This window comes from Bufo bufo, chromosome 2 (assembly GCF_905171765.1).
Source record: "Bufo bufo chromosome 2, aBufBuf1.1, whole genome shotgun sequence".
Classification (NCBI taxonomy): Eukaryota; Metazoa; Chordata; class Amphibia; order Anura; family Bufonidae; genus Bufo; species Bufo bufo.
The window spans coordinates 470,703,546-470,723,159 of NC_053390.1; the positions used below are offsets into that span (position 1 = coordinate 470,703,546).

Below are 19,614 nucleotides of genomic sequence, written 5' to 3' on the forward strand. Positions count from 1 at the left end.
TACTACCTATGATGCCAGGTACCTGCTCCTGATCAGATTAGTTTTACTTTCCTGCTATTAATAACAAAAATGAGCATTATGAATGTTAATTTTAGTAAAGGAATTAACTGTGTACAATGAAACCTCATTATTCAAGACCAGAGTTCCTGTAACAGATCTTCAGTTTCACCATATATTATGCATACTGGCCATTTTCTGTGAGAGGACCACCCCCTCCCCCAGAAAGCCACTTTTCCAGTCGGGACCCATGAAAGGTCCTCTAGGTAATGTATCAGTGAGCATATAGTATAGGTTACCACAGATACCTGCGCCTGATTTTCTTAAAGGAAATCTGTCATATTAAACAGTGTCTGAGCGTAAGGCAGCATGTTATAAAGCAGGAGGATGTGAGCAGACTGATGTATAGTTTTATGGGAAAAGATTCAGTATAAGCTGCATTTCATTGATTTAAATTCCTGCTCATTCTGGTCTTTGAAGTCAAGTAGGCGGTCCTATCAGTTATTGACAGCCTCCCCTCTATGACTGACAGCTATCTCTGTATACACAGTCATAGAGGGGAGGCTGTCAATCACTTATAGGACTGCCTCCAGGGCTGTATTTACAGATCTTGCTGCCCTAGGCACTGAGGTTGAATACGTCCTCATTAAAGGCACTTTTACAATTGCCAGTTATCACCATGTGTGAGGAATATGGATTATTATTTAATGTTAGCCATGTTCCCACACCAGCCATCTGCTGTCAGATAGAGGTAGTGAACTCCATAGGGGGGCCCTGCTTCAAAGCCCAGCCAAATGGCAGAGAACTTCTAGCAGGCCACCTTTGTTTACAATTACTCACCTCCATTCAGATAGCACGGAAAGCTTCCCTGCACGGGGTCTAGGCCATTCCCCAGTTCAATGAACATTATCAGACATCATGGAACCGGCGATTCATAAGGAATTATGAATCGCCCGTCCATCACAGGCATAAACCAGATACATATTTGTGTCCCTGTGGCCACGATGAACAGGCCCGTGGTTATAGTTTGGTGGTGGGATGCCAGGGAGGGGTTATTGGTACCAAATAACAGTACCATGCTTGGACTCTACCGGTAGCCAGAACCCATTGGTCCCAGAACCATCTCCCTGTGACATTCTGGTCTGGAGCCATGAGCCCTAATCGGTTTTGTGGCTCATTTGCAGCCAGCCCCAGAAAAGGGGGAGTGGACTCCTCCCACAGGCCGGGAGGGGAGGGGCCAGCTACAGATCAAAAGGCTCGTGCCCACAAGCGGGCGTGTCTTTTCTCTGAAGGGGGGGGGGTCACATCGTGCCATGTGTTTAGAGCAGGGGTGCACAACCTTTTCAGGTTGGGGGCCACATTATCAGACTGAAGGAATCCCATGGGCCGAAAATAAAAGTTAAAGGGGTATTACCAGCTGAAATACTGTATTTATTGCATATTGTACATACAGTATACACCATAAATGTCTGCTTACACCTCCAGCACTCCCATCTAATGGGAGAATACATGAAAAATGCATGTGAGCAGCCACAAGACATAGACATACATGTCTGTCACCAGATGGTTGAGGGCCGCACAGAATGATATCGAGGGCCGCATGTGGCCCCCGGGCCGCAGGTTGTGCACCCCTGGTTTAGAGGGACCTGCAACCTGCTGACATCACTGCCTCCCATGTGACTACAGCTAAGAAATCACCACAACCCAAAGGGCTCATATACCTGGTAAACTGACCTTTTTGTTCTGCTTAACCCTGTTTGTACCACGCCGTCTGTATTTACCACTCAGACCACTGTATATAGTTTGTGTATATTGTGTTATGTCTAGTTAGCCCTTAAGGCAATTAAATATATAATTTAATCTTGTGCTGCTCTGGTATCTCGATCACGAATCCCCACGTCTGTGTTTCAGCTTAGTTATACGCTACTGCGGGTCGGTTTCTCACCCTATATAATCTCGTTAGCGGACTGGGCTTATATCATAATGAGAAGCTGGTGGCACTCTACCCGGGCTGAGGAAGCGCTGTTTCACTGCAGCAGTGAAGAGGCTCCCTCAGCTTGTTGCCTCTCTGTGCCCGTGTGGGCAGGAGGAGTCTGAACATTGTACCAAGCTGACCTTACCTGCTCTTCAGGGACGGCATAACGTCACGCCTTGTAACCAGTGACTATACCGTATCTCGCTGGCTCTACGTCTTTGGACGTCCACCGGCAGCGAGGTGTGGTATTCATCACACCATGTTTTGCTGGTTCTCGCACAACTGTAATAATAAAGTGGTCAGTGTTTGGGCCCATTCACTTGACCGTATATTTGAGTACACATCCGTGTTTTGCAGATCCGTAATTTGCGGACCGCAAAACACATACGTCATCTGAATGAGCCCTTAACAAAGGAGAAGATCATATCATTGAACATCAGTACGGATTTAATAAAAATAATTATTACGGCACAATTAATAAGTGTAATCACTGCTACCTATTTTAGATGCTGGTCTTAATCCCTTTTGCTGGCGCTTAATGCGCCTACGTTTTGTAGAGGCGCTGGCCTCTACATAACTTAACTTAGGCACATCCACTGCTGGCCTAAATTTATGCCAGCTCCCTTGCTGCCAATTTCTATGCCTAAAACAGGTGTAGAAAATTATAAATGAGGGGCAGACCACGATGCCCCCTTCCCAACCCACGCCCCTTTTTTTTTTTAGAACTGGTGTACGTGCCGTGGATGAGAAGAAGTCACAGATTTGGCCGCAAATCCCCTTTGCGACAAAATATGTGACAGATATATGACATAAATTGGCTTATATCAATTTATAAATGATCCCCTTAGTTCCTACATATTACCAACATACAGGGAGTGCAGAATTATTAGGCAAGTTGTATTTTTGAGGATTAATTTTTGTTATTGAACAACAACCATGTTCTCAATGAAATCACAGAAAAAATGCACCGATATTTTCCTGACAGGAATATATTGGCGAAAGTCTCAGCTTTTAATATCTGCATTTATGACTAGCCAGTATAGTCAGTGGCATATTCGTTTGGTGCATTTTTTCTGTGATTTATATGATTGTATTTACATCCGCACAATGCTCCGTTTTGTGTAGGATGCCCTTGTGGTGCATGTGGACCGCGCCGACATCCTCCACCGTATGCATTTTTTGCTGGGGATAGTAGTTTGCTGCGGTCCACATGCGGTGGGGCTGCTCCCCCAATGTAAAACACGCTACAGTGTTAGGGGTTGAGCCGCTCCTCCAGTATTGCCACTATATTTCTGTGTTTTTGTCATGTTCTCAATGAACCCAAAAAACTCAATATCAAAGCTGAATATTTTTGGAAGTAGTTTTTAGTTTGTTTTTAGTTTTAGCTATTTTAGGGGGATATCTGTGTGTGCAGGTGACTATTACTGTGCATAATTATTAGGCAACTTAACAAAAAACAAATATATACCCATTTCAATTATTTATTTTTTTTACCAGTGAAACCAATATAACATCTCAACATTCACAAATATACATTTCTGACATTCAAAAACAAAACAAAAACAAATCAGTGACCAATATAGCCACCTTTCTTTGCAAGGACACTCAAAAGCCTGCCATCCATGGATTCTGTCAGTGTTTTGATCTGTTCACCATCAACATTGCGTGCAGCAGCAACCACAGCCTCCCAGACACTGTTCAGAGAGGTGTACTGTTTTCCCTCCTTGTAAATCTCACATTTGATGATGGACCACAGGTTCTCAATGGGGTTCAGATCAGGTGAACAAGGAGGCCATGTCATTAGATTTTCTTCTTTTATACCCTTTCTTGCCAGCCACGCTGTGGAGTACTTGGACGCGTGTGATGGAGCATTGTCCTGCATGAAAATCATGTTTTTCTTAAAGGATGCAGACTTCTTCCTGTACCACTGCTTGAAGAAGGTGTCTTCCAGAAACTGGCAGAAGGACTGGGAGTTGAGCTTGACTCCATCCTCAACCCGAAAAGGCCCCACAAGCTCATCTTTGATGATACCAGCCCAAACCAATACTCTACCTCCACCTTGCTGGCGTCTGAGTCGGACTGGAGCTCTCTGCCCCTTACCAATCCAGCCACGGGCCCATCCATCTGGCCTATCAAGACTCACTCTCATTTCATCAGTCCATAAAACCTTAGAAAAATCAGTCTTGAGATATTTCTTGGCCCAGTCTTGACGTTTCAGCTTGTGTGTCTTGTTCAGTGGTGGTCGTCTTTCAGCCTTTCTTACCTTGGCCATGTCTCTGAGTATTGCACACCTTGTGCTTTTGGGCACTCCAGTGATGTTGCAGCTCTGAAATATGGCCAAACTGGTGGCAAGTGGCATCTTGGCAGCTGCACGCTTGACTTTTCTCAGTTCATGGGCAGTTATTTTGCGCCTTGGTTTTTCCACACGCTTCTTGCGACCCTGTTGACTATTTTGAATGAAACGCTTGATTGTTCGATGATCACGCTTCAGAAGCTTTGCAATTTTAAGAGTGCTGCATCCCTCTGCAAGATATCTCACTATTTTTGACTTTTCTGAGCCTGTCAAGTCCTTCTTTTGACCCATTTTGCCAAAGGAAAGGAAGTTGCCTAATAATTATGCACACCTAATATAGGGTGCTGATGTCATTAGACCACACCCCTTCTCATTACAGAGATGCACATCACCTAATATGCTTAATTGGTAGTAGGCTTTCGAGCCTATACAGCTTGGAGTAAGACAACATGCATAAAGAGGATGATGTGGTCAAAATACTCATTTGCCTAATAATTGTGCACACAGTGTACAGAGACTGACTGGATAACACGCACCATACCACTGACTGGATAAAACCGTGACTGGATAACAGGGTATAAGGTGGCACAGTACAGCATATGACCAGGGGCACAGTATAGAGTATAAGAGGACACAGTGCAGGGTATGACTAGGAGCACTGTACGGGGTATGATAAGGGAAAAGCACAGGGTAAGGTACAGAAGAGGGTATGATTGAGGATATAGCACAAGGTAGGGAGCACTTTACGGGGTATGATAAGGGAGTCCAATACAGGGTGTAAGAGGGCATAGTACAGGTTAGGAAGCACAGTGCAGGGTATAAGGGGGCATAGTACAGGTTATGAGGGTCAGTGTAGGGTATAATAGTGGGGCATATTACAGGGTTTAAAGGGGCACAGTACAGGGTAGGAAGCACTGTAAAGGTTAGGCACAGTAGAGGATATGATAATGCAGCATAGATCAGGGTATGATAAGGGGCACAGTATAGGGCATAATGAGGGACAGTATTTGTTATAAGGCGGCATAGTACAGGATATGACTAGGCACACAGTACAAGGTATAAGTAGGCATATTAGAGATTAGGAGGCACAGTACAGGGTATAAAGGGGCTCAGTACAGGGTATGAAAATGGTGCAAAGTATAGGGTATAAGGGAGCATAGTACAGGTTAGGAGGCACAGTATTGGTTATAAGATGGCATAGTACAGGTTATGACTAGGGACATAGTACAGATTATGAGGCACAGTACAGGGTATAAGGGGGCATAGTACAGGTTATAAGAGGGCATAGTACAAAATATAAGGGGGTTAAGTACAGGGTATGATAATTGGGCATAGTGCAGGGTATAAAAGGGACACAGTACAGGGTATAAGGGTACATTGTACAGCTTAAGAGGCTTCGTAAAGGGTATCAGATTCACGTTCTTGGTCAGGCTGGCCACCAGGATGCATGCAGCCAACAGATAGGGAGTCTGAAGCAGGAAATTGGTGGCAATGGCTGGCAGCAGCACTCAGACACAGGTGGTTGACCAGGGACTGACACACAGCGCTGCTCAGGGGCGCTTGTCGTCTCCTTGGTGGGCAGGGTCTGTCACAGGAGCAGGAGGTCAGCAGCGATAAGGGCGGGGCAGGCTCATCCAGGGTACTCTTAGTGCTTCCTCTTGGCGGGTCCTATTTGTCACTGAAGTGTGACTGAAACGATTGGTAGGGCTCCACCAATCAGCTAACACTGTCTAGCAGTGCAGGGGAGAGGTAGCAGAATTCTTTGCCTCTCTCCTCCTTAGGCCTCTTTCACACGACCGTTTTTCCCCCGCCGTTTACGGGCTGTTTTTTGCGTTCTGTATACGGAACCATTCATTTCAATGGTTCCGCAAAAAAAATATAAAACACGGAACGTACTCCGTATGCATTCAGTTTCCGTTACAAGATAGAACATGTTCTATTATTGTCCGCAAATCACGTTCCGTGGCTCCATTCAAGTCAATGGGTCTGCCAAAAAAAAAAAAAAAACACATACGGAAATGCATGCGTATCCATTCTGTTTTTTGCAGAATCATCTATTGAAAATTATATGCCCAGACCAATTTTTTTAATGTAATTACTGTATACGCCATACGGAAACAAAAAAAATGTAACGGATCCGTGAAAAACAGACCGCAAAACACTGAAAAAGCCATACGGTCGTGTGAAAGAGGCATTGTCTCACTTCAGCAATTTATCATGTAGATAAAGTTATACAAAACACTTAATATATTTTGATTATCTATATTGCCTCCTTTGCTGGCTGAATTAATTTTTTTCATCGCATTATACAATGCTAGTTTCCATGGTGTGGGGATTCGCTCTGATAGACAGGATAAGACAGGATAAGCGGACGCAGTATAGAGGCACAAACCAGTTCTTAAATCAAAAAGTTCAGTGTTTATTCACACATTAGCAAGTTCACAAAACTTATTTGTCCAGGTGGTGACAGGCCGCAGCCAAACCTGTATCGCTCCTTCAGAGATGGCTTGTCGCCGAGCCACGGGCACATGGTACAGCTTTAACCAGACTTTTGCCTGGGGCTCAGTGACAATATCCCAGTGGGTTACGGTAGGGCGTTCAGAGAACACATCCGTGTTCCGACTAATGAACTCCCTGACCCCCTGAATCTGTTTAATGGAAAGGCTGTCAGCAATTTTTTCTGTGGCAGCCGCTTTCCCCTAGATAAACCGGCCGTGGGCTCTTCTCAGTACAGGTCTCCCTAACCTTGCAAGGTTTTACAAAATTTACATGGTAGACCTGCTCCAGCTTCCGCCAACCTGGCTGGCGTACCTTGTTATTTACATCTACAACTTCCTGTAGTATCTTGTAGGGCCCCTTTGACCTAGCGCGGAACTTACTATCCACAGGCGGCCCACAAACCTAAACCGGATCTCCCCGGCTAAAGTTACAGACCCCAGATGCTCGATTATAGGTCCGACTCTGGGCTTGCTGAGCTATCTTCCTATGCTCCCTACCTATCCTATTCTGTCCCGTGGGGTTGTCTCCCCCTCATCCACCGGACCTACCATGTCCCCCTCCGCCTTGGGTTTCCTGTGTTCTAACACCTCAACTGGGCCAGGCCTCACTACTGGAGCTTTCCCATCTCTCGGGTATCAGTTTGTACAACGGCCGGCCACAGGGCTGGGAACAATGGAAAGTCTCTTCCTAATATCAATTCATAGTGCATGCTCGTGGTTACGGCCACCTCATGGATCCGCCTGCCGTCACGTGCTTAGGGACACCAGAGCAGTGGGGTACTCTTAAATCTCCATGTATGCTGAACATCCCGACTTTCCGGCCCATAAACTCAGTTGGTCACACCAGGGAAGCCCTCACAAGGGTCACCAGACTCCCTGAATCCAAGAGAGCCACAACGGGAGTGACTCCCACCTCCACTTGACAGAAATGTTCGTTATTGAGAGTCTCTGGAGTGTCTGACGCACAGACCCTTCTGGCATACATGACTGTCGGTACCCAAAGTTTGTGTCCATGAGCTCAATCAGGTGGGGACAGTCAGCCCATACATGGCCGGGCTCATGACACCGCCAGCAGATTATCGGGTCCTGATCCCCAAAGGAGAAACCCCGTGCGGTCTGTCTCAGCTCAGGCCGCTGGGGCGGGGATTTGCTTGGTTCTGTTACGCCCTTCCCCAGAGTTCCCCCCTGGAGTTCCTCAGTAGCTCCATACCGTTCAACCATGTCCACCATCTTCTACACTAGTAGAAGATGTCTGGCCAACCCAGCGCTGGAGGGGGTGGTGGCAATGCCCCCCAGAATTTGTCATCTACAATACAGTCCAGCATGGCAGTGGGACTCAGTTCGTCAGGCGGTAGCCATTTTTGCAAGAGATGCAGCAAATTATAATACTGGAGTCTCGCTGGCTAAGCCGGGTTAAACTCCCACTGATACACCCGCTGGGCCCGGACAAACACATTCACCCCCAGTCTCGCCAGGATCTCACCCTTGACCTTATAGTATTCTGCCGCCTGCTCATCCAGTAAATCGAAGTAAACCTGTTGGGGTCCGGATGCCAGGAACGGAGAGATGACCTCAGCCCACTGGTCTCGGGGTAGACTCTCCCTCACGGCCACCTTCTCGAACACTGCCAGGTAGGTTTCGACGTCATCCGTTGGTGCCATCTTGGAAATCGCTGTGCGAACTGCTTTCCAGGCATTGTGGACTCCCTGAGACATCCCTGACTTCTAAGGGTACTTTCACACTAGCGTTTTTGTATTCCGGTATAGAGTTCCGTCACAGGAGCTCAATACCGGAAACAAAAGTGATAAGTTTTATCCTAATGCATTCTGAATGGAGAGCAATCCGTTCAGGATGCATCAGTTCAGTCCCTCTAACGTTTTTTGGACGGAGAAAATACCGCAGCATGCTGCAGTTCTCTCCGGCCCAAAATACTGAACACATGCCGTCATTAATTTACATTGAAATGTATTACATTAAGTGTTCCAGTAAAACGGATCCGGCTTTCCGGTCTGCGCATTCCATTAAAAAAAAAAACGCGCTTTGTTAAGCTTGACAAAGCGCGATTTCAGTGCGAAACGGCTGTTGCCTTATTTTGCTGCAATTGTGACCTGCATCGGCTATGTTTTAACCCGAAATAAAGCTACGATTGGTGAAGATTCGGTGAGTGACACTTTTTCCCCCTCTATTTTTTATGCAACTATTGGTCTGCTGGTTCTGGCTGAGCACCACCTGTTTCACTTCATGGTTGCTGAGAGAAATGTTACAGACATCGGACCGCATGTAGTAGTGCCGACTGTTTTCTTTTTGTTGTGGATCCAGTATTTCAATGCATTTGTCAGACGGATCCACATCAGGATCCGTCTGACAGATGCCATCAGTTTGTGTCCGGATTGCCGGATCTGGCAGGCAGTTCCAGCGACGGAACTGCCTGCCGGAATCCTCTGCCGCAAGTATGACAGTACCCTTAAGCCATCACATGTTGCAGCAGCTGGTTCGTTTCTTGTTGGACATGTAAGGCTTCTTCAGGTCTCTTTTTGTCCTCTGCATACAACTTTTGCTGTTGCTCTATGGCCTGTTGTTGCCTTAGGTTGGCCTGCACCAGCTGCTTCATCATCTCCTCCATCTTGTCCCGTGATGCTGGTTGCAACTTAGCAGGCTTTATCCAGGACATACAACAGTGCCCCAAAAAACGCAACAAAAATATTTCGGCTTTTACGCCAGCTTCACTGCGATTGCCCGCACCTCCACCAATTGTGGGGATTCGCTCTGATAGGTTAAGCGGACGCAGTATAGAGGCATAAACCAGTTCTTAAATCAAAAAGTTCAGTGTTTATTCACATATCAGCAAGTTCACAAAACAAATAGTCACTTTCAAGCAAAAAGTTACCTTGCAGTATTGGTGTTTGTTCAAACCAGGCGGGCTGTCCTGCCACAAAAAGTCCATAAGCAGGCTTTAGTTGGCCTGTTTTCCCCTCACACATGCCTCAGCCCTCCACCCCGGCACAAGCCTCAGATCCTAACACAGAGATCCCCTCTGCTGATCCCAGCTGTCTTTTAAAGGCAGCTAGGTGTTGCCAAAACCCGGACTGGCACCAGAGATCCAGTCCGGTGTTTGACCCCACCTGGCCGCCAATCAGTCCAGCTGCGCACACTGGGAGGAAAATACTTGCCTCCCCATACAACTCCCTTTACTGTGTCACAAATGTTACAACCACCCTAATCCAACAGCGGTGGCCGTTATACTCACCCCTTTCTCCAGTGCCATTCCCTGCAGCTCTGGTCTGTTCTTGTTTACAAACTGCAGCAGGGACTTGTCAGTATATGGCATGTTTCCGCTGCAGCCCATCAGTGGTCTAATGCTGAGGGCAGTTATTGTCTGCAGTGGTCACATATCATAGACTTGCACATCAGCGTGCACATAACCAACACTGTGACAGATGTGCACACTTGCCCGTTATATCCCCGACAATGATGATGCAATGATGCCAGAAAGTCCAGCACGTCACATACATCATCACTGAAGCCATATAAACAAGGCACGCATACAAGTGTGGCAGGGGACGTACCGGCTTTTTTTTTTCCATATGCTCCGGCCATATTTGTAACTACTGGATAACCCTTTAATTATGGGGTGTTTGTGATTTAAGTGCATTATATTTAGGGCATCTTGAGGAGGTCATTGAATGGGTGACACCCCCAAACCCCATGTGTCCGGGAGCTTTTAAGCTTAAATACCAGAGGTTGAATAAAACATATCATAATCGGTAACTCATTCCTGGAACAACACACATATTAATAACTATAATAATCGCATTTGGTATAATGTGGGCATTATAGGGAGTCTAAACGTCCGACCCCGACAGTCAGCATTGCCACATAATGAGCATCTCATGTTCTGGGACCCCTACACCGGTCATATTTGCTATCAAAGTGCTCGGCATGATAAAAACATGTTGGCATCTGTATGTCCGTCAAACATACTTTCTGTATATTTCATATCTGTCAGCTGAATGAGAGAGTATTCATGTGTAATGAACGCCTTCCCAAAAGGCTGGGCCAAGAATGGGAGAGAGACCTCCGCCTTCTGCTGAATAGAGATAAAAATGAGGGAGTTTGGACATTTCTTTGTCACAATTTGTGGATCTCATCAACATTGGGTTGTGTTCCATGTTCTCCCTAGGACCAGAAACAGACTCTTATCAAAGCCATTCGCTAAGTATGAGAACTTTTCTGTTTAAATACTCTTATTTTTGTAACTTTTTTGCACTCCTGTAAATAAGTACTGTACATGTTCGTACTTAATGGTTTGCCTTGTACCCTTGAATGAGCCGTTACCTCCGTCTGCCTGCGAGCAAGGTGATGTTCAGGTTTCTATTGTCCCCTGATTATTATTTTAATAATTGTAATGCGATATGATGGCAGGGAGTTTGGGGTACCGGGACTGTGGTGGGGTGTGATTCATGCTCATTTGGCAGCCTGAGTAGAGGGCGAGTGCAAGCTTGAGTGAAGTGAATCAGTCCTGAGAGTCGCATCCGTGTCGCGTGACAGGGCGTTCTGTTCAGCAAAGTGCTGAAGATATGAGTGTTCAACTGATCTGTTTCTGAAAGTTGGTTCATCACGTTCTTCATAAAATGTTTAATGAATGATACATTGATACCTTGCACCAAGGGCAGCTGTGATGCATCAGTTGCAACTCTATCCAACTGTAGCGCCCAGTGGTCGCCCAAATCTGCAGGTTAATGGAGAGTGAATGGCGCTGTGTAGTTCTGATGCCTGTCGCCGGTGCTGGAACTACTGCCGAACAGCTGATAAGCAGGGTTGCTGGGAGTCAGGTAGGTCATGGATACTTCTGTCCTGGAGACCGGATGCATAGACCCCCATTTACCCACAGTGTTTTATTGGCCTCTGATGGGACGTTATCTGTTAGGGATACGGTTTTTGTTTTTACTGTATGGAACAGCACTGCAGACTACAGTAATTATGTAACAACTGTACAAGTAGAACTGGCTTAGTTGCCCCTAGCAACCAATCAGATTCCACCTTTCCTTTTTTACAGCTCCTTTGTAAAATGAAAGGTGGAATCTGATTGGTTGCTAGGGGCAACTAAGCCAGTTCTACTTTACACCAGTTTGATAAATCTATCCCATAATGTCAGTTTTTTTAAACTTCCTGCTGCAATGTAAGTGTGTGTGTCAGTGAAGCTGATTTAACAATGTGTTAATGCATAAACCCACTGAAAAATGTTTTTGGTTGAATGCCTCGTTTATCAAGCGCTTGTACTGCAGTGCAGTGGTCATATGTAGATTACCTTTTAGATAAAGCTGACCCATAATGATGAATTATTAGGCTACTTTCACACTCGCGTTTTGGGTGGATTCATTATGGATCTGCAAAAACGGATCCGTTACAATACAACCGCATGCATCCGTCATTAACTGATCCGTTTGTATTATCTGTAACATAGCCAAGACGGATCCGTCATGAACTCCATTGAAAGTCAATGGAGGACAGATCCGTTTTCTAATGTGCCAGGTTGTTTAGCTTAGTTTCGTCATGCGGGCAGCAAAACGCTGCAGGCAGCATTCAGAATGCATTAGGGGAAAACTGATCCGTTTTGGACCGCTTGTGAGAGCCCATGACTGATCTCGCAAACGGAAAGCCAAAAACGTGAGTGTTTAAGTAGCCTTACAGTGTATGCTACACGTCCATCAGATGAGTATCTCATCCAGTAGATTGCTTCTGTCTCTATTCACTACACAGCACTCATTGCGTGGTGCCGATATAAAACCGAGGTTAACATGGCTGTATTTTGTATTAGAAATGGTGAAGGAAACGGGCAAATGAACCTTGTACTGATGTAAAATAAAATCCGCAACAAAAATAATTTTCCGTATCATTTCATTGTATTTGTGCTTTGTGTATGTGTGTTTTGTACAGATGTTTGTATGTGGAAAAAGCTTTTGAATTTGCCATACTTTAGATAAAATCCATATAAAAGCTGCTGATGTATTTTCCTCACTGCATATTGTAATGAAACCTGCCTCCATTCTGTGGAATGTCTGGACAAATAGATTGCTATAGCAACCGGTGTACGTCAGTCTCAGCACTTCGGGGAGCTGTGTCAGGGGATCGATGCAACTGCTAAAGGAAAACGAACAGTGCTCATTATTAGCTCCTGTGTCTGCTCTCAATATTGTGCATTGTCTAGTGGTAGACTCTGCTGCTGTGGTATTTTTATATCTGGCTATTCTTTGTGGGGTGAAATTGAAAAAAAAATCAACGCAATTCAGCCATGGTTTTTTTAAGCCATTCAGCAGGTGCTAAAAATGACGTGATATAGGCCGGATTTATATCGTTTTTATCATGTTTCACTACTTTTTTAGATTTCTGCCTACAGAGCTGTTTGAAGGCTTGTCATTTGTTGTGCAAACTTTTCGATCACTTTTTATATTTTATTTTTTTAGAGGTGTAAGGTGACTAAATAACAACAAATTTGCCTTTTTTCTGTTACTTCGTTTACTTTGCATGATATTTTAATAGTTGGACATTTTTGCTTATACCATAGACTGCAATAGAAAACTATTTCAGGCTATGGGATTTTTACGGACCTCCTTTAAGCCCTGGCATGCAGAGCTTAATAGGCAGGTTACTATGGCAGGTCTTCACAAGGCCCCAGGCTGCCATAGTAACCATTCGGTACCAATCTGTTTTCATAGGGGCTCTGATCGGAGTACAGAGGATGCCCTCTCCCTCTGTCTAATCTTTGAGGTTCCATGGCTGCCATTGACCGTGAATCTTAGGGGTTAAATGACTGAGATCTGATTTATCACTGATCCTGGTAGTTGCAGCTGGGTTTTAGCTGCATTACACAAGCAGTACCAGCTGCTTATTAGGCAGGACAGCTTCTGAGCCTACTCACTGATGCCAGTAGCTGATAGGTGGGGGTGCCAGGTGTCAGACCCCCACCATTCTGATATTGGTGACCAACCCTTTAATTGTTCAGTCTACTCTATGGGGTTGTCTGGGATTTTAAGAAATTTGCCTAACAGCAGATTTCTGTCAGTCCTGCAGTAATGATAACATGTAGACAATTCATGTAACACTTGTATGTACAATACATAACAGTTTTGTTGGTGGTCATGTAAATGAAATATGGGACCTCATCATTGCATTAGTAGTAGGGAGAAGCAGTGCTGGAGCTGTGGGGGATTTATAAGGTTAGTCATTTTTATATATATTTTTTTTTGTGTGCATTTTCTTGCCCTTAGGCCTCATGTACACGACTGTGCTGTTTTTTTGCAGACCGCGGTTCCGGAAAAAACGGAAGCCGTCCGTGTGCCTTCCGCAATTTGCGGAGCGGGCGACCCATTGTAGACATGCCTATTCTTGTCTGCAAAACGGACAAGAATAGGACATGCTATATTTTTTTTGCGGGGCCTCGGAACGGAGCAACGGATGCGGACAGCACACTGAGTGCTGTCTGCATCTTTTGCGGCCCCGTTGCAGTGAATGGGTCCGCACCCGAGCCGCAAAAACTGCGGCTCGGATGCGGACCCGAAAAACTGTCGCCTGTCAGGCCTTAGGCAAATTTCTTATCTAGGAGCAGCCTCTTTAATAGCCTAACCAATTGAAGTTAGGGAGAGTTCACTTCACTGTGATTTTTCCGTTCTTCTAATCCGTCAGAAGAATAGAAAAATAAAGAAAAAAAAATCCTGTGCAAAATCCTGTAAAAAAACGTATCTTGTGCATCAGTTATGCACATTTGCCACCCATTTTAGCCATTTCCATCTGAGATCAGTTTTTTTGGTGGAAAAAGAAGTACTGTATGCAGTACAGATCTCAAAAACGCGTCTCAGACGGAAATGGCTGAAACGGATGCCAAATGTGCATATTTAATGCACAGGCTCCTATTTTGTTACAGGATCCGTTTTTTTCTTTATTTTTCTGTTCTTCTGATGGATTAGAAGAACGGAAAAAATGACTGATGTGATTTCTCCCTAAACAGGCGTAAAATGGTTGAGGGATTTATAAGTCTCAATGCTCTGTCTCATATGTTGTGTCATACTTTCGACAATTGATTTTCCTCTTTGTAAGGTCTCATGCACACGGATGTATGTTCTTTCCGTGTCCGTTCTGTTTATTTTGCAGACCATATAGGGAACCATTAATTTCAATGGGTCCGCAAAACAAACGGAATTTACTCTGTGTGCATTCCATTTCCTTTCCGCCAAAAAAATAGAACATGTCCTATTATTGTCCGCATTACCGCTAAGGATAGTACTGTTCTATTAGGGGGCAGCTGTTCCGTTCCGCAAAATACGGAATGCACACGGACATCATCCGTATTTTTTTGCGGACCGCAAAATACATACGGTCGTGTGCATGAGGCCTAAGTGGGAGTTCACATCCGTTTGCAACAGTTTTTTAGGTTTTTTTTATTCTTAAAATAAAATATTACGTTCATTGTAGTCAAAATGCACAAACAATTGCTGCCAAAAAGATAACAGCAACCACAATATACTTAGGCCTCTTGTACACGACCGTATGCCCTGCGTTACATATGGTGGATGAGTGTGCCATATGTCCTGGAGCGGGATTGATCGTGCGCATGGGAGCGCACCGCATCATAGGTTACAATGATGCCGTGCACGTCGGCCCGCCCGCGGTGCTATTGTCCTGCACTTGTATGACTTTATGAGGCTGCCCGACTTGCACAGCATCATTGTAACCTTTGATGCTGTGCGCTCCTGTGCGCACGATCAATCCCGCTCCAGGACATATGGCCCGCTCACCGACCATATGTCACGGAGGGCATATGGTCGTGTGCAAGAGGCCTTACTGTGTGTGCATTAATATTGATGTGCCTCATCTCTACAATGCTTGAATAGGATTTTGCACTGCAGTGTACGCTTTTTTTATTTCTTCCTTTAGCATCTACACTTGAGGTTAAATGAAAAAAAGATAGGGCAGATTTACTAATTTTGTCTAATATTTAGATGTGTATTTAAAGATGTGCCAAATTTTTCAGAGTGTGTCCTGCTGCGTGAATTTGGTGCATCTCGCTAAAACTTTTATCTCACATATCAGTTATTTGGTCAGTTATTTCCATCCGTGATTGTAAGCAAAAAACAGATCAGGTGCAGATCTTTCCCATTGGGTTCATGTACACGAGCATGTGTGCCCCGTGCCCATATTGTGGATTGCAAACAATCCACAATATACAGGCACCGGCCGCATGCACTCCGTATCACAGATGCAGACTCATTGCCTTGAATGGGTGCGCAATCCTCAAGATAAAGAGCAGTGTGGAGCGGTGGCATGGATTGGAAGCCCACGGAAGCACTACAAAGTTCTTCCGTGGGATTTTGGCCCGTGCCTCTGCAATACAAAAAAAAAATAGAATATGTCCTATATTTTTGTAGTGCAGACTGTCTCTTTTGGCTTGTGGACCCATTCACGCCAGAGACTGTTCAAAAGCACCATGGCACCCATAAACCAATCCATTAAAATCTGAGCTGCAAAGCCAAAAGAAGGTCTTTCCCTTCTGAACCGTGCAGTGTACATCCACATTTATGGCATTTCAGCACTGAAATGCCATATCTGTGTATAACTTGCAATTATTGTAGTTGCCTGTGCATTTATTTCAGCAAAATACCTGTGGTGTTTAAATGCTCACTCCACCCCTTTATACCTTGATAAGTGGAGTTTCAGTTGCAAGTGGTGGGGAAGTTCAAATACCTAGGAATCACAGTGCCTACAAGATTTATTTGGCAGGAAATTTAGACTAAATGTAGTCAAAAGGTGGAAGCCTGGTGCTATGTACCCAATAGAAAGAGGCAATTGGCTTAAAATGGTTATGATGCCCTAACTCCTGTATACTGTATTTTACACAACTTGTCAGTCTGGATATCTCTCCATTTTTTTTTTTTACAAGATTCAAAGTATTTTCAGATCCTTAATATGGAAGTGCAATAGATTAAGGGATGGTGGGGAGAGTCAAGGATAACATATAAATGGTTCTATAGTAAGCTACCTTTCAGACTTGTCTGCTCCCCTTATGGCTATGGAGACTGGATTAGCGGGCCTTCGGGGGCTGGGATTACCCATGTTGGCCATGCTGAAAAAAGTTTGGAAAACAGCCCAACAAGGGGTTGCTTGGGATACATTATTTAACTCCCTTTACTCCTTTATGGAGGAATCCATACTTACTGGAATTTTTCAGATTGTAGGGTTTTACTTCATGGGAGCGGAGAGGAGTAGTGTGTTACGATCAGTGTGTGTGTGTGTGTGTGTGTGGGGGGGGGGGGGGGGGGTACTCCACACTGAACACAAGAGGGAAGGGGAACAGTAACTGGGCCTGGAAACTGGGGAAGAAACAGGTCACCTCCTAGACAACCCTAATCCAGGCCCTGACTACCTAGGCCCTTTCCCTATAAGGCCCTGGAATAAGTATAGCACCAGAGACAACCCATTCCTCCCCAGATGGACTAATGGAAGTCTGTTTCGGGCCCAGATACAACAACAGGGAATATAACAAATACAAGCAAACGCAACACCTAACATCTGTAGAGATGGAAGAACAGGAACACCAGAGATGATCTCACACCAGCTCAGCCAAACCCAAATGAATCAACCTCATAGTCAGAAGGGTTGGGTGAGATTATAAAGGGTAGAATTGATGACCACTGAGCAACAGCTGAGAAAAGGCAAGTGGTCATTAACTTTATCAACACTGAATCAAGAGAAATCAAGGAGGCTGTTAGATTCCTCCACGCTCAGCCAATCTCCTTGATTTCCTGACATCAGTCACCTGAGGGACATAGTGTCACTGGCACAGGTTCATAGTAATGGGCTGCTTTTTACTTTCAAGGAATTCCAGGCTGTACTTTTATTACTATTATCAATTGAGTTTACTCTATTGCCTTTCATCACAAATTACACATCTGCCTGCTAGGCATCTTGAATTTAGACAACATAGATGAAAAAGTGGAGTTAAGTATTCAGGGGATATTGTACCAGGCTAGGAAAACTATTGCTGCCTGGTGGACCTGCTCTGATCCTCCACCCATTCAAGAATTTGTGTCTAAAATGTATGTAAATATTAGATATGAGTATGGTGCCTCCCTTAAATGAAACTGTATAAACAAATTTATCTCTATCTGGGGTAGTTGGTTGGACACCCCTGGATTAGCATCTCAGGCCCTGCGGGATCTTAGAGGTCAATATACAACCAATATAGGGCATAGATGCTTCAGCCCGATATAATTGGGGTAATCGACATGTGGTCATACATACCTAGTTCTGGGCATGCCTTTATGCACCCATTCGATCATTGTTTATTATACAGATGTAGCAGGGGTAACACACACACTCTTAACTCAAATTTCTTAATTCATTGCGTTATCTTGAAACAAAAGCCATTGAAAACCAATTGCTTAAGGCTACTTTCACACTTGCGGCAGGACGGATCCGACAGGCTGTTCACCCTGTCGGATCTGTCCTGCCGCTATTTTGCCATGCCGCCGGACTATAATGGGGATAGGGGCGGAGCTCCGGCGCAGCACGGCAGTGCACGGTGAGAGGCACCCGGACTAAAAAGTCAGACATGCAGTACTTTTAGTCCAGCGGCCTTTCGCTGTGCACTGCCGTGCTGCGTCGGAGCTCCGCCCCCGTCCCCATTATAGTCAATGGGGACGGAGCGGCAGTCCGGCGGCATGGCGAAATAGAGGCAGGGGTGAACAGCCTGTCGGATCCGTCCTGCCGCTAGTGTGAAAGTACCGTAACGCATTTAGTTTAGATAACATGTCTCATAAAGCATGTGTGTTAACCCTGCTAAATCCGTAGTATACCATAGTAAGCCTATCTTTTGCGATATGGAATTTTGTTTTCTTAGTTATTGGTGCCCAGTGACTCCACTATAGCTCCTCTGGTGACTCCCCACCTGCTATGGTTTAGTATGCTCTATCTTCATTTTTTATTGTTCTTTTGGATTTCTGGTTTCCCATTCGGCAGGATAGGGGGAGTAAGCTAGCTAAGCTCTATTTTAAGGATTTTGGCATTTATATTAGGGCTCATGCACACGACCGTATGCCCTCTGAGACATGCGGTCTGTGAGCGGACCATATGTCCCGGAGCGGCATACATCGTGCGCACGGGAGCGCACAGCATCTTAGGTTACTATGATGCCGTGCGCATTGGGCCGCCCGTGGGGCTATTTTTCCACACTCATAATATCATATCATAACTTTTAAAATTTGCAATAGAAAAAAAAAAAATTGGTGCACATTGTCATATATTAAGCCATGTTCCTTTCTACTTAGGCTACTTTCTAACTAACGGCAGCCTGTCCTAGTTTTATTCTGGCCTCCTCTCGGCATGTTTGCCATGCTGCCATCGGAACTCCGTCCCAGACTGACAACTATCTATGTATGAACACTTACATAGAGAATATTATCAGTCACAGATAACACCTCCCTTGTGTACAGTTATCAGTGACTGACAGCTATTAGTGTTGAGCGAGCATGCTCGGCCGAACACCACGTGTGCTGGAGCGCGATGCTGGAGTCAGTGTATTTAAATATAATTTAGCATCTATTTCTGAAAAGTTTCTGCCGAGATAGCTGTATAGTGTAGTTGTTACCATCCTTACCTCTAATGTACAAGCTAGGGAGTTCGAATCCCGGCAGAAACATCTCAGATTATTATAATTTTTTTTTTATATATATATTTTTTTAGCCATAATATATGTACATATTATATATTTAGAATATATAATATATTATAATATATGTAAATATATTATGGCTAAAAACATCAGTAGTAGTGTCCCACATTTCCCATTATGCATTCAT

The 19,614-nt window shown here is 44.8% G+C and overlaps 1 protein-coding gene across 16 annotated transcripts in view; it reads left to right on the plus strand.

Moving 5' to 3' along the window:
* The window catches only part of PTPRS (protein tyrosine phosphatase receptor type S), a 600,160-nt gene that overhangs the window by 75,835 nt on the left and 504,711 nt on the right, over window positions 1-19,614 (plus strand). Inside the window, exon 1 of one of the 16 annotated variants that reach the window (XM_040417714.1) lies at window positions 10,893-10,974. The exons of 14 other annotated variants lie outside the window; for them this stretch is intronic. The gene's annotated coding sequence lies outside the window, so the exon portion shown is untranslated. Of the gene's footprint in view, window positions 1-10,892; window positions 10,980-19,614 lie in introns of those variants that run through there. One more of the 16 variants, XM_040417716.1, reaches the window with a different exon arrangement.